This window comes from Cannabis sativa, chromosome 9, assembly GCF_029168945.1.
Source record: "Cannabis sativa cultivar Pink pepper isolate KNU-18-1 chromosome 9, ASM2916894v1, whole genome shotgun sequence".
Taxonomy (NCBI): domain Eukaryota; kingdom Viridiplantae; phylum Streptophyta; class Magnoliopsida; order Rosales; family Cannabaceae; genus Cannabis; species Cannabis sativa.
In genome coordinates this window covers 10,623,995-10,637,744 of record NC_083609.1, presented here as the reverse complement: position 1 = coordinate 10,637,744, position 13,750 = coordinate 10,623,995, and the positions used below count along the sequence as shown (strand labels likewise).

Below are 13,750 nucleotides of genomic sequence, written 5' to 3'. Positions count from 1 at the left end.
AGTGTTTTTATAAGATTATTTCCAATAGTGTCAAAAAGGTGGTGTATTGTTATATTTTAGCACATTTAAGAAAAATAATACTCCAATGGTGTTTTAAAACGTGTACTAAATTTGACACATGCTAAAAATTGTGCCAAATTTAGCACAAAATATAGCATTATGCCAAATTTAGCCCACAATAAATGCTACTTTTTTATTTACTATAATTATTATCATCGACTTTTACTAAACTTTATTTACTTTATTTAGCATATTACTATTATTTAAATAAGGCTAATTAGGATTTTTCGCCCCCTGAACTTTGACATGTACCAAATCATGCTCCCTGAAATTTTAAGGTCGTTAAAAATACCCTCTGAACTATTGATATTGTTGGATTTAAAGACTTTTTTCCAATTTTAGTAAAAAAGTCTAACATGGATGAAAATTTAAGGGACATAATTTACTACATGTCAAAGTTCGAGGGGCATGATTTGGTAGATATTTAAGCCTGGGGATCATGATTTAGTACATAAACAATCACTGAAATAGTAAAATTGAATGAAATTAGATAAAAGTCCTTAAATCGAACAATCTCAATAGTTCAGGGGGCATTTTTCACGACCTTAAAAGTTCAGGGGGCATGATTTGGTACATGTCAAAGTTTAGGGGCCAAAAATCCTAATTAGCATTTAAATAATAAAAGAATAAAAAATAATAAGTTTTGTATATTAAAATATGAAATAACCATTAATATAATCAATTAATTTTTCTTTATTTTACATTTTGTGTATTGGAGCATATTTGTAAATAATAGGTAAAATATAGTACAAACTCATTTTTTGTGACAAATTTAGCACAAATTTTAAATCTTCCATTAGAGATGATCTAATCTTCACTTAGATATTATCATTGGCTACTTATAGAAATCTAACAATAATAAATTCATTTAAAAAAAATACGAAAAAGTAATTGGAAGATGACCCTTGTCTTTCCTACAAACAAAACAAAGATAAGAAATTTCTATGTGTTTTCTTCGGTAGCAAGCTTATCCACAATTAATGTCATCTTACTATGAAATTCGAAGCATCTTCCAACCAACGTCGAAATTAATGGTCATAGACTCATACGTGTTCTATATATCTAATGAATCAGATTTATGGTTACGTCAAAGAACATAAAAAGCCAATGGGCTGAGGTCGTGTACATATATTTATAAAACATCTTTATTTTACTACTTTTGTTAAATTCTTCTTCTTCTTCAGCTGGAAAAATATGGAAAATGGCGGTTTGATCTCCGGTAATAGGCCGGTGATCATGGTTACGAATGACGACGGCATTGGTGCCTCGGGATCGCTAGCTCTGGTTCAAGTTCTAGTCTCGGCTAGTCGCTATGTTGTTCAAGTTTGTGCACCTGACTCGTAAGTTATATTAATTTTCATATATAGCACAGGACCATGTTGGTCAACCGAACTCATTCTTCTAGCTCATGACCACTATTTACTTGCGTGTGTGTATATTGTATAATATACAGAGAAAGATCAGCTGTAAGTCATTGCACATATGGTCATCCTCTAGTTGTGAAGAGAGTAAATATTGAAGGAGCAACAACTATTTCAGTTTCTGGTTTGTTTTCATTTTTTTCTTTTTTGAAAAGGATGGTTTGTTTTCATTAAGTGATCCTCTGTTTCATGGATCTTTAAAGAAGATATTAGTGACGAAAATGCTTATTACTTTTATAAAAGTTACCTTTTGTATATGTTTTAGTACAATTTGGTACCATTAGATCTGTTTGTGACAAATATGTCTAAGTGCCCAATAATATATTTGTGGCAAAATGTACCAAATTAAATGCTATGACCATCATAATTAATTTGAGTATTTAATATTCTATAATTAGAACAATGAGTTTAGTTGTTTTTTGTATGTGCTAATTTTTTTCTACTAAGTAAAAAGTTGGAATCTTGCGAAGTAGTTATTGTTCTTAAAATCCTTTTATGTTTTGCAGGGGCTCTAGTGGATTGTGTTTCTTTAGGAATCTCTAAAGCACTTTTTCTTTCAGTCCCCGATCTGGTATTTTTTTTTAATTTTCGTGTTAATTAACAAGCATATTACCTTATAACTAATATCAACTTCGTTTTCAGTTATTTTTATCTTTTGGAATTATTTCACAAATACACAAAAATAACAAAAAAATTACAAAAATATGATTTAATTGAATTTTAAACATTTTTACAATTTTTTTTGATTTTATTTACAGAAAATACGGTCTTTTTATTTTGTACTCATGTTAATTTTTTGTTGTTGTTTTGATGTTATTTGGATGTTATTTTCTTGTTAGTTTTATGTAGTTTTTTTGTTGTTTTCATGTTGTTTCTGTGGAAAACCATAAAAATGTAAAAAGAATTCTTTAAACGTAAAATTATAATTTTTTCTACAAAAAATAATACCTTATGTAATTTCTTTTGGCTACTAATTATGGTGCATCGACTGTTATATTATTTTATATATATAATGTTTAGATTAAATAATTAAGTGTGATAAATTATTATGATGTCAAATTGTAACATATATTATAAAGTTACAAAATGTGTGTAGAATGATCATAAAATAGGAGTTGCAAATCCTTTAATTTGATGATAACTTGAATATGTAAATTTACTTCTTTTTTTTTTTTGCCTTTAAATTAGTAAAAGATCTTACTAATTGTTTATGAATGATAACTATTGAAAATATAGCTGTTGGAGACTTGATTTATTCATTTATAAAGTGTATAAATGAATCAAAATCAAGTGAAAGTGATTTGAAACATTTTGGAAAAGAATCGGTCAAAGTTGATAAAATAGTAACTAGTAACTACTTACTTTTTTTAACATACAAGTGCATACGTTTTTTAAAGTATGGGAGTCTTTTTAACAACCCAAAACTCATCCAAATCACCCAATTAACACTGTAAACGGCCAATTTATAATTGGCAACATCCAATGGTTTTATGGTGGTCATTTTTGTTCATATGGGAGTAAAAACTCTATAAATAGATATCATATTGCTCACTTGTGAGAGATGTAGTTGAAATTATTTGTTGTGGCTAGAATTTTGTGATGATATGTTCATCCTTAGACACTATGATGAGCATATAAGGCTTGATAAATCCTTAAGAGCATTTCTAGAGTTTTCCTAAGTGTCCATATGATGGAGGAAATGACTTTTAGGACAAAGGCCCTTGGGTCTTGGTCAAGCTTATTGCGTGCTATTCTTCTTTTTCTCTAGCTTTTTTGTAATCTTGATGTAATATTTTTATTTGTAATTTGAGTATTTTGATTCTAATCTTCCTATTCCCTCTTGTAATGAGAACATTTTCCAACAATCTAAAAGTCATTTTGATGGCATATTCTTCTTTCTAAAAGACTTGTCATGGAGGTCATACAATCAAACAAAGTTATCCATGAGGGAGAGCATCAATTAGGATCATGAGAAAAAAATATGTGATAAGAGATTCAAGCCATCCATGGGTAAGCATGGTGGATTTATTTTGTGATATACTATTTATTTGATATTAATATATTAATATATTCATATGATGAGATATGATATTTTGGTAGAGATTTTTTACATGTTAATATATATGATAGATATGTGTATATTATATTATTATAAATAGAGATATATAAAATTATAATTGAGATTATAACATATTAGTATATGTATATATATGAGAGAAATATATCTCATATAACATGTGACATATGTGAGTTATATATTGTTGAGATTGAGAGAATCAAGAAATTGAGAGAAGTAAAGAACAAGAAGAGAAAGAAAAAGACTGAATCAAGCTCAACCTCAAGTGAGGGAGGAGACTATTATTTATGTAGAACAATCAAATAAATAATGTGACAGAATTAGTTAGAAAACTAATCAAATAAGCTGTTAAACAACTTTTACAATTAGTTACAAAGTAGTTTAAAAGACCAACTAACTAACTAATATACAAAGAATAATAAGTCCTAACACCCTCTATCAAGTTACACTAGGATTCCTAAGTGTTAACTTGGACCTAAATTACTCAAATTGTGGTATAGGAAGAGGTTTGGTGAGAAGGTCTACCATTTGATGTTCAACAGAGATGTGTCTTATGTCAAGCTAATTTGCAAGAACACGTGTAACGTCCCCGCTTCAAGCCTCCATTGGGTCCTTACACCCACGAAATAATGACTCTTATACACGAGTACATCACTCTGGCTGCTTCATGGACAGATGACTGACCCTACAGACCAACACAAGTGTTTCTAGCGTGCTTTGTCCTCACTCACATGCTTCCTGGAAAAACTTCCCAGGAGGTCACCCATCCTAAAATTACCCCAGGTCAAGCACGCTTAACTGTGGAGTTCTTTCGAGATGGGCTACCGAAAAACAAGATACACCTTGTTGATATAGGTAGTACCAATCAATCCATTTAAGCCCTCTTCAACTGTGTAGCTCATACCTACACAGTCTCAGAATCATCCCACTTGACCTTCTCCAAGCGATGTGGGATTGCACAGCTTACCCGGTATTTCCCCTTACGGATCACGGGACTACTGACTGTCACAATCACCCCCTTACGGGGTTCGACGTCCTCGTCGACCACACTTCCGGCTGGGTCAAGGCTCTGATACCATTTGTAACGTCCTCGCTTCAAGCCTCTATTGGGTCCTTACACCCATGGAATGAATGAATCTTATACACGAGTACGCCACTCTGGCTGCTTCCTAGATTGATGACTGACCCTACAGACCAACACGAGTGTTTCCAGTGTGCTTTGAAGAAAGTGTGGTCGACGAGGACATCAAACCCCATAAGGGGGTGATTGTGAGAGTCAGTAGTCCCGTGATCCGTAAGGGGAAACACCGGGTTAGCTGTGCAATTGCACACCGCCTGGGAAGGTCAAGTGGGATGATTCTGAGACTGTGTAGGTATGAGACTGCACAGTTGAAGAGAGCTTAAATGGATTTATTGGTACTACCTATATTAACAAGGTGCATCTTGTTTTTCGGTGGCCCATCTCGAAATGCTTGACCTGGAGTAATTTCAGGATGGGTGACCTCTTGAGAAGTTTTTGTTGGGTTTTATGCCCTAAATAAAACTCCATTTCAATGTAATCTATTTTATTCAACATCAATAAAGAAACAAAAGTATTTTTCATTCATTTGTGTATGTTTTGGTTCATCTTATCAATTGCTTGTCTATTTGATTTATAAATTCATCTAAAACCCTTTTCACATACTTGATCCTGTATATTGTGTTGTCAACATATTGGAAAGTAAACATGACTATGTGAATAAAGTTTTCTAGATTTATTAGACACAGGGTTTTACTGATATGATAATCTACAACAGAGTTTACTTGCATTTGGAGAAATGCTAGTTCTTTCCAGAGCATTGGTTAAAGTAAAGCTCAGGTTGGATGCATGGAGTATGCATCGGAAGGGACCGATATTGAACTTTGACTTAGATTTATTAAACTTACCGTAATATCTATTCAAGTCAATATCGCCTAGTTGATCCTAGATCAAATGATCTTAATCCTGTTATGATTAGGCTCAATCTCAAGAGGTTATTCGTGTTCTTTGATTTGTTAGTTAAGCCTAATTTTGGGTTAGGATGATACGTACATTTTGGGAACACGGTAGTGCAATTGAGTGGGAGCGCTAACATAAACATGGAATCTATAGCTTCTATCTGGCGAATATAAGTAAAGGATGATCTCCTTCGAGCTTGACTAAACGAAAATAAATGATGGAGTACTCATTTCACATAAGCTGAAATATCATTTATACGGGGTTAAGTGTTTTAAGGATAAAATACATTGTAGGGTGTAACGGTAATCTAATCCCTTTACAGTGTAGATCATTCATATAGAGGATCATTGATCAAATTAGGATTATAACAATGGATAACTAATGATGTGTCTATATGGTGGAACGTATAGAGCATTCTATATACTGAGAGTGCAATTCTAAGTTCTATGCGTGGATTCAACGAAGAATTAATAAGTCAGTGAATTTAGGTTATAAATTCTTGATCTGCTTATTGGAAGCTCGGTTATATAGACCCATGGTCCCCCCACTAGTTGAGATAATATTGCTTGTAAGACTCATATAATTGGTTTTGATTAATCAATTATAATTCTCAAATTAGACTATGTATATTTGTGAATTTTTTCACTAAGTAAGGGCGAAATTGTAAAGAAAGAGTTTTTAGGGCATATTTGTTAATTATGATACTCTGTATGGTTCAATTAATAAATATGATAAATGACAATATTATTTAATAATTATTTATAATTATTAAATAGTTAGAATTGGCATTTAAATAGTTGAATTTGAAAATTGGCGTTTTTGAGAAAATGAGATGCAGAAATGATAAAACGGCAAAATTGCAAAAAGTGAGGCCCAAATCCACATTGCCTAGGCCGGCCACTTTTATAGGCTTTATCATCTGATATTTTCATTATTTTAATGTCAAATAATTCAAACCTAACCCTAGTGGAAGGCTATAAATAGATAGTGAAGGCTTCAGGAAAATTACACTTTCATTCAAAAAGAAAAACCTGAGCCTTCTCTTTCTAAAACCCTAGCCGCCACTTTAAACTCTCTTCTTCCCTCTTGAATTTCGAACCATTTAGTGATTAGAGTAGTGCCCACACACAGCAAGTGATACCTCAATCATAGTGAGGCAGATCGTGAAGAAAGACTTTCAACAAGAAGGAGTTTCAGCACTAAAGAAGGAGAGAAAGAGATCCAGGTTCAGATCTTGATAATACTCTGCGACAGAAAGGATACAAGGGTTAGAGATCTGAACGGAAGGAGTCATATTATTCCGCTGCACCCAATGTAAGGTTTCTAATACTTTATATGTGTTTATTTCATGATCGTTTTAGAAGTTCATATTTAGGGTGTTAATCAACATACTTGTGAGTAGATCTAAGATCCTGGTAAAATAATTTCCAACAGTTTTCTTGGGAAGCGTGCGAGTGAGGACAAAGCACGCTGGAAACACTCGTGTTGGTCTGCAGGGTCAATCATCAGTCCATGAAGCAGCCAGAGTGACGTACTCGTTTATAAGAGCCATTCATTCAGTGGGTGTAAGGACCCAATGGAGGCTTGAGGCGGGGACGTTACAAATGGTATCAAAGCCTTGACCCAGCTGGAAGTGTGGTCGACGAGGACGTCAAACCCCGTAAGGGGGGGGTGATTGTGACAGTCAGTAGTCCCGTGATCCGTAAGGGGAAATACCGGGTAAGCTGTGCAATCCCACATCGCCTGGGGAAGGTCAAGTGGGATGATTCTGAGACTGTGTAGGTATGGGACTACACAGTTGAAGAGGGCTTAAATAGATTGATTGGTACTACCTATATCAACAAGGTGCATCTTGTTTTTCGGTAGCCCATCTCGAAAGAACTCCACAGTTAAGCGTGCTTGACCTTGGGCAATTTCAGGATGGTTGACCTTCTGGGAAGTTTTCCCAGGAAGCGTGCGAGTGAGGACAAAGCATGCTGGAAATACTTGTGTTGGTCTGTAGGGTCAGTCATCTGTCCATGAAGCAGCCAGAGTGACGTACTCGTGTATAAGAGCCAATATTTTGTTGGTGTAAGGACCCAATGGAGGCTTGAAGTGGGGACGTTACAAATGGTATCCAAGCCTTGACCCAGCTGAAAGTGTGGTTGACGAGGACGTCAAACCCCGTAAGGGGGGATGATTGTGACAGTCAGTAGTCCCGTGATCCGTAAGGGAAACTACCTGGTAAGCTGTGCAATCCCACATCGCCTGGGGAAGGTCAAGTGGGATGATTCTGAGGCTGTGTAGATATGGGAATACACAGTTGAAAAGAGCTTAAATGGATTTATTGGTACTACCTATATCAACAAGGTGCATTTTGTTTTTCGGTAGCCCATCTCGAAAGAACTCCACAGTTAAGCGTGCTTGACCTGGAGTAATTTCAGGATGGGTGACCTTCTAGAAAGTTTTCTTGGGAAGCGTGCAAGTGAGGAAAAGCACGCTGGAAACACTCGTGTTGGTCTGTAGGGTCAGTCATCAGTCCATGAAGCAGCCAGAGTGACATACTCGTGTATAAGAGCCACTCATTCCGTGGGTGCAAGGACCCAATGGAGGCTTAAAGTTGGGACGTTACAACACGATCCCTGATAAAATGAAGATCAACTTCAATATGCTTGGTTCTGGCGTGAAAACAGGATTCGAAGTAAGACAAGTAGCCCCGAGATTGTCACACCATAGAATAGGGCAAGAAAGACTAGACAATCAAATTTATGTGAACAAAGATTGTAACAGATCAGCTCAGTTGTAGCTAAGGCAATAGCTCGATACTCTGACTCTGTGCTGGAGCAAGCAATAATTGTTTGTTTATGAGAACACGAGTGAATTAGGTTGTCTCTGAGATATACACAGTAACCAGAGGTAGACTTCCTATCATGTACTGAGCTGGTCCAATCTGCATCAGAGTAAGCCACTAATTAAAGGTTGGAAGATGGCTTGAAGTGGAGACCAAGATCACAGGTACCAACTAAATATTGAAGAACTCTTTTGCAAGCTAACCAGTGCTCAAAAATGGGAGCTTTAAAAAATTGAGAGAGTTTGTTGACAGAAAAGGAGATGTCTGGTCTGGACATTGTGAGATATTGTAATGCCCCAATTACTTTTCTATATAGGGTGGGATCTGTTAAGGGTCTGCCACTTGATATTGATTGTTTGGTACCTTGGACCATAAGAGTGGGAGTTGGGGTAGCATCTGTCATGTTTGTTGAGCTGAGTAAATCTCTGATGAATTTTGATTGAGTGAGATACATCCCAGTTGAGTTTCTGGTGACTTCAAAGCCCAAGAAGTAACTAACAGGGCCTAGATTTTTCAAGGCAAACTGTGAATTTAGATCAGTTATAAACTTGGTGATTTAAGCAATGTCTTCTCCAATAATTAGGATATCATCGACATATACAAGGAGAAGTAAGAGTTTGTTCTTTCTTTTTGTGAAAAAAAAGAGATGTGTCAGCCCTTGAGTTGTGAAATCTCCAATTACTAAGTAAGTTTTTAGTTTGTTGAACTAGGGGCGACGTGTCTATTTTAGCCCGTAGATAGCTTTATTGAGCTTGCAAACATGATTTGGATGGTCAATGCTTTTGAAACTCGGCGGCTGAGTCATATAGACACATTTTTGAAGCTCCACGTTAAGGAAAGCATTATTTATATCAACTTGTTGAATTGTCTAATTTTTGCAAGCAGTAAGTGTAAAGATGACTCGAATTGTAGATGGTTTAACTACTGAGCTGTAAGTTTCAAAGTAATCTAGACTTGGTGTTTGCTAAAAACCTCTTGCAACAAGCGTAGACTTGAATTTGTCTACTAAACCATCAGAGTTGTATTTAATCAAATGCACCCACTTGTTAGTCACCACTTTCATTCTTGGAAAATGAGGCACAAAGTTCCAAGTTTTGTTTTAAACAAGAGCGTAAATTTAATTTTCCATAGCATTAAACCATAGAGGGTCTTGAAGGGCAGTTTTTAGAGAGGTTAGTTCAAGAGAGACTTTGGAAATAGCAGTGAAGCTTTTAGTTCTGTTATGCCATTTTTTGATTGGGTGATCATGGAATGTGTGTTGAGAGGTGCAACCATATGGATATTTATTTACAGACTAGATGTTGGTATAGGAATAAGAATAGGTTGTAGTTCATGATCAAGTTTTGTTTGATTTTGGGCTAGCACAAAGTCGTGTGTAATGTTTTCATTTGATAGTTGGGTTGTTGAGGAATGTATCTGAACTGGAGATGGAATTCAAAGCTGTGTAATAGGTTTCTTTTGTGGTTGCATTGGGGATGATGGATTTAGTGGAAGAGATTGACTTTGTTGAGGCACATCTGGAGAGGTCACAGGAGGTGGTATGGGATTAAAGGTTGGGATTGGTGATGAGGATCTAAAGAGAGTGTTGTAGGGAAAGTTGTTGTCATCAAATTTTACAGTTCTTTCTATGTAAATACGGCCTGATGAATGCATGCACCCATAGCCCTTACGTGCAGTGTTGTAGCCAAGAAATAGGCATTCAACTGTTTTGAATGAAAGCTTATTGTTAACCTTGGAAAATGAAACGTGTAATTTGTGCAAGGTTAGATGAACAAGACCTCAAAAGTAACAAAAGTCACTCGGCCAAGGTCCTTAAGAAGTTACTCACTGAAGTTCCTTAAAAATTCACTCGGCCAAGGTCCTCAAGAAGTCGCTCGGCCAAGGTCCTTAAGAAGTCACTCAGCCAAGGTCCTCGAGAAGTAACTCGTCCAAGCTCTTTAAAAAGTCACTCGGCCAAGCTCTTCAAGAAGTCACTCGGCCAAGCTCTTCAAGAAGTCACTCAATCAAGCTCTTCAAGAAGTCACACAACCAAGCTCTTCAAGAAGTCACTCGACCAAGCTCTCCACGAAGTCACTCGGTCAAGACTCTTGGGAAGTGACTTAGTCATGACAGTTGGAACTTGGTGGAATCTTCCTAAGCAAGAGGAGAAGGAAGTAACAAGAATACAGACACAAGGACAAAGTAAGCACACAAGGAGAGTACGACCACACCCTTTGCAAATTCTGAAGGCAAACAGGTACAAGGAGTGGAGGCACCACGCCTATAAGGTCTGAGGACCTGACCAAGGGTACTCTACAACCACTACCCCTATAGCCCGGGACCACCTGACACCAAATAAGAGTACAAGGTTCAACACCACCTCTTGCGCCTGTAGCTTGCAGGGTGAAAGCGATACTTTGTCCTCTTGGGACCACCATGTACCTCAGGCTTTTACAGCCTATAAATACCCCTCCTTCAGATGTAGAAGAGGGTTGGAAAATCATACTTGTAATACCATATTGAAAGCAATAGAAATTTTACCATTCTCCTCTCCATTTCGAGATAGCAATTTGAATTTACATTTCATCTTTCTCTTCATCTTATTTATGAACTTGAAGCATAATTTCATTTTATGGCCAACAAGTTGGTTGACGAGTTCTCACCATCAATAGTTTGGCGTTGTTTGTGGGAACGACAAGCTTAAGTTGAGTCATTTCTTCACAAACCATCAATACAAAATTCCTAGACGCTCTTACCACCTTCAGGACGTGGAGATTCATCTGGACACCAACCAATTAATCCCCTTAGGGCAAGATCTCCCCTTGCCTACTGTCAGAGAAGAAGGCAAAAATGGCTACAAACCTCAGGAAGAAGAAAACATGAACGATGTTAGTTCCCAAGTGAAAGGAGAGGGTGCAGATGGGGGAAGACCTCAAGTAGGGCAAGGAGATAATTGCCATGAATAGATCTTGTTGGGTGAGCTACATGATGGAGCTAATGCCTCCATCACGATTGAGGGGGGAGGTGGATTATCGAGGTGTAAGGCCCCGTCACCTATAAGGCACCCCCCGCCACCGACACTAAAAGATCTCGAAACCTCACATCATATGCCAGGAAAAGAGAAGCGGGTTTATTCCATAACGTCAAGCTCCCAAACATGCATACATCACGAGGAAGAGAATGAGTTGAAGATGAACAACTTGAGGTTGGAAGAAATTGTTGCTAACATGCAGAATGTGTTTGAAGAACTCTTGATGGGACGTTACGAGGCGCATCTGGTCAAACAAAGGGAGCCAGAGGCAAAAAGAAAAGATGGATGTGAGCTTGAGGATGAAGGAATGTCTAAGCACTCCACGAATAACATGTCGGAGTCCATGGCACATAAGCCTCAAACTAGAAAGGACCAAAAACAGTTGTCGCACCCAAAGAAAAAAAATTTAAAGGCACCCCAAGGCAATTTGAGAGAAAAACTCAAACAAAAAGCCAGTGTCGAGAAACAGGTGCCGTCACTGGTGACCCCCCTTCCTAAAGATGGTACAAAACGCACTCTTCCAAACCTCTGGGAAAAATTGAACAGGCAAAAGTAGGAGCTTGGAAAGGAGATGGAAGATATTTGGCAAAGGATAGCACCCGCATCATCAGAAGAAGGTAGTTGGAGTGAGGACAATTTTGACAAGGAGTCACCTTTCTCCAGAGAAATTCAGTCTGAACAGCTACCTCCCAACTTCAAGGAACCAAATATACTCCCCTATGAAGGAGTCACCGACCCAAAACATCATCTGGATTCCTTTAATGAAATCATGAAAATGAAGAAGGTTATAAGTAAGGTATGGTGCCAATGTTTTGCGGTGACTCTTCGAGGTGCAACTTACAAATGGTTCAAAAGATCGGCCCCCAGGTCGATTACTTCATGGAGGTAGTTCATCGACAAATTTTCGGTGCAGCACCATGCCTCCCGTGATTATGTTGTTCCAAGGAGAAGCTTGGCCAATATCAAGCAAGGGGAAACTAAAAGCCTGAAGAGCTATATTCAAAGGTTCAATGCTGAAGTAGCAAAAGTTGGAAGATTATCCAAAGATGAACACAAGAGGGCTATAGCCGCAAGAGTCAGGCCAAAAGGCAAGCTATGGAACAACATGTTTGTTAGAATATTAGTTGTATATTAGGTGTTAAAGAATTAGGGTAACTTGTATTTAGTAGTTTCCTATTTTGTTGGTAGTTTCCTATTTTTTAGTCTTCTAGCTTTGTATATAAATATGTACTATTCTATGAAATATATACACAATTCGATTCATTATTTTCTACATGGTATCAGACCTATACTTAGAATTGTGATTCGAAATTCGAAATTAGGGTTCATAAAAAAAATTAGGGTTTGAGTTTAGGGAATCTCTTTTTTTGGAAACCCTATTTAGAGTGCGAGTTCTTTCTCACCACCCACATAGACAGATTGCCCAGCCGCCGATCTGCAAAACCCCAAAGTCCAGCAGCCAGAATCACTGCTCGTGGGCCCCACGCGCCGCCCATCTCCACCGCCCTGACTCCCACGCGCCGGCGCGTGGGGGCGCGTGGCACTGCTCCAGGCCACCAGTTTTCTTCTCGTTGTTCTCCTCGACCTCCCCTGTGGTTTCGTTGTCCATTTCAGTTAAATATGTGTTATATGCTTCGCTAATTTGTGCATGTGAAGTTTGGTGGAACGAACATATTTGTAATGGCTTCTGGTAGACCAGTTCTTGTTTCTGCAGATGAATATGCCAAATTCTTACAGTATCAAGAGTCTCTTAAGTATTCATCTTCTTCTATCACTACTATTACTGATTCAGGTAAACAAAATTCGTGTCTCCTTTCCTCGTCTTCCAAATGGATCATTGATTATGGTGCTACAGACCATATGACAGGTAATTCTAGCTTCTTTTCTAATCTTCAACCCCACGCTTCCACTTCCACTGTTACGTTAGCCGATGGGTCACCATCTCGTGTTCTTGGGTCTGGTAAAATTACTCCTACTCCAATGCTTCCTTTGTTGTCCATCTTACATTTACCTAATCTTTCTTTTAATTTGATCTCTGTTAGTCAACTTACTCGTGATCTTAACTGTTGTATTTCTTTTTATTCTGATCATTGCGTATTTCAGGATCTTATGACGAAGCAAATTATTGGTAAAGGACATGAATCTGGAGGACTCTACATTCTTGATACACCAATACCTAAATCAGTTGCTTGTTCTGGTGTACAATCCCCCTTCGAGGCACATTGTAGGTTGGGCCACCCATCTCTTCCTCTACTTAAAAAGCTTTGTCCACAATATAGTAAGTTGTCTTCGTTAGATTGTGAATCATGTCAATTTGCTAAGCATCATCACCTTAGTTCAAGTCCTAGAATCCATAAACGTGCTAGTGTTCCTT

The 13,750-nt window shown here is 37.3% G+C and overlaps 1 non-coding gene across 1 annotated transcript; it reads left to right on the top strand.

Annotated features, from left to right (window-relative positions):
* The first annotated feature begins 971 nt into the window (after window positions 1–971).
* LOC115721902 (uncharacterized) lies at window positions 972–7,396 on the top strand. The gene is made up of 2 exons (XR_009684280.1): window positions 972–1,400; window positions 1,988–7,396. It is a non-coding gene; the product is annotated as an uncharacterized LOC115721902 (transcript).
* Window positions 7,397–13,750: the final 6,354 nt, after the last annotated feature.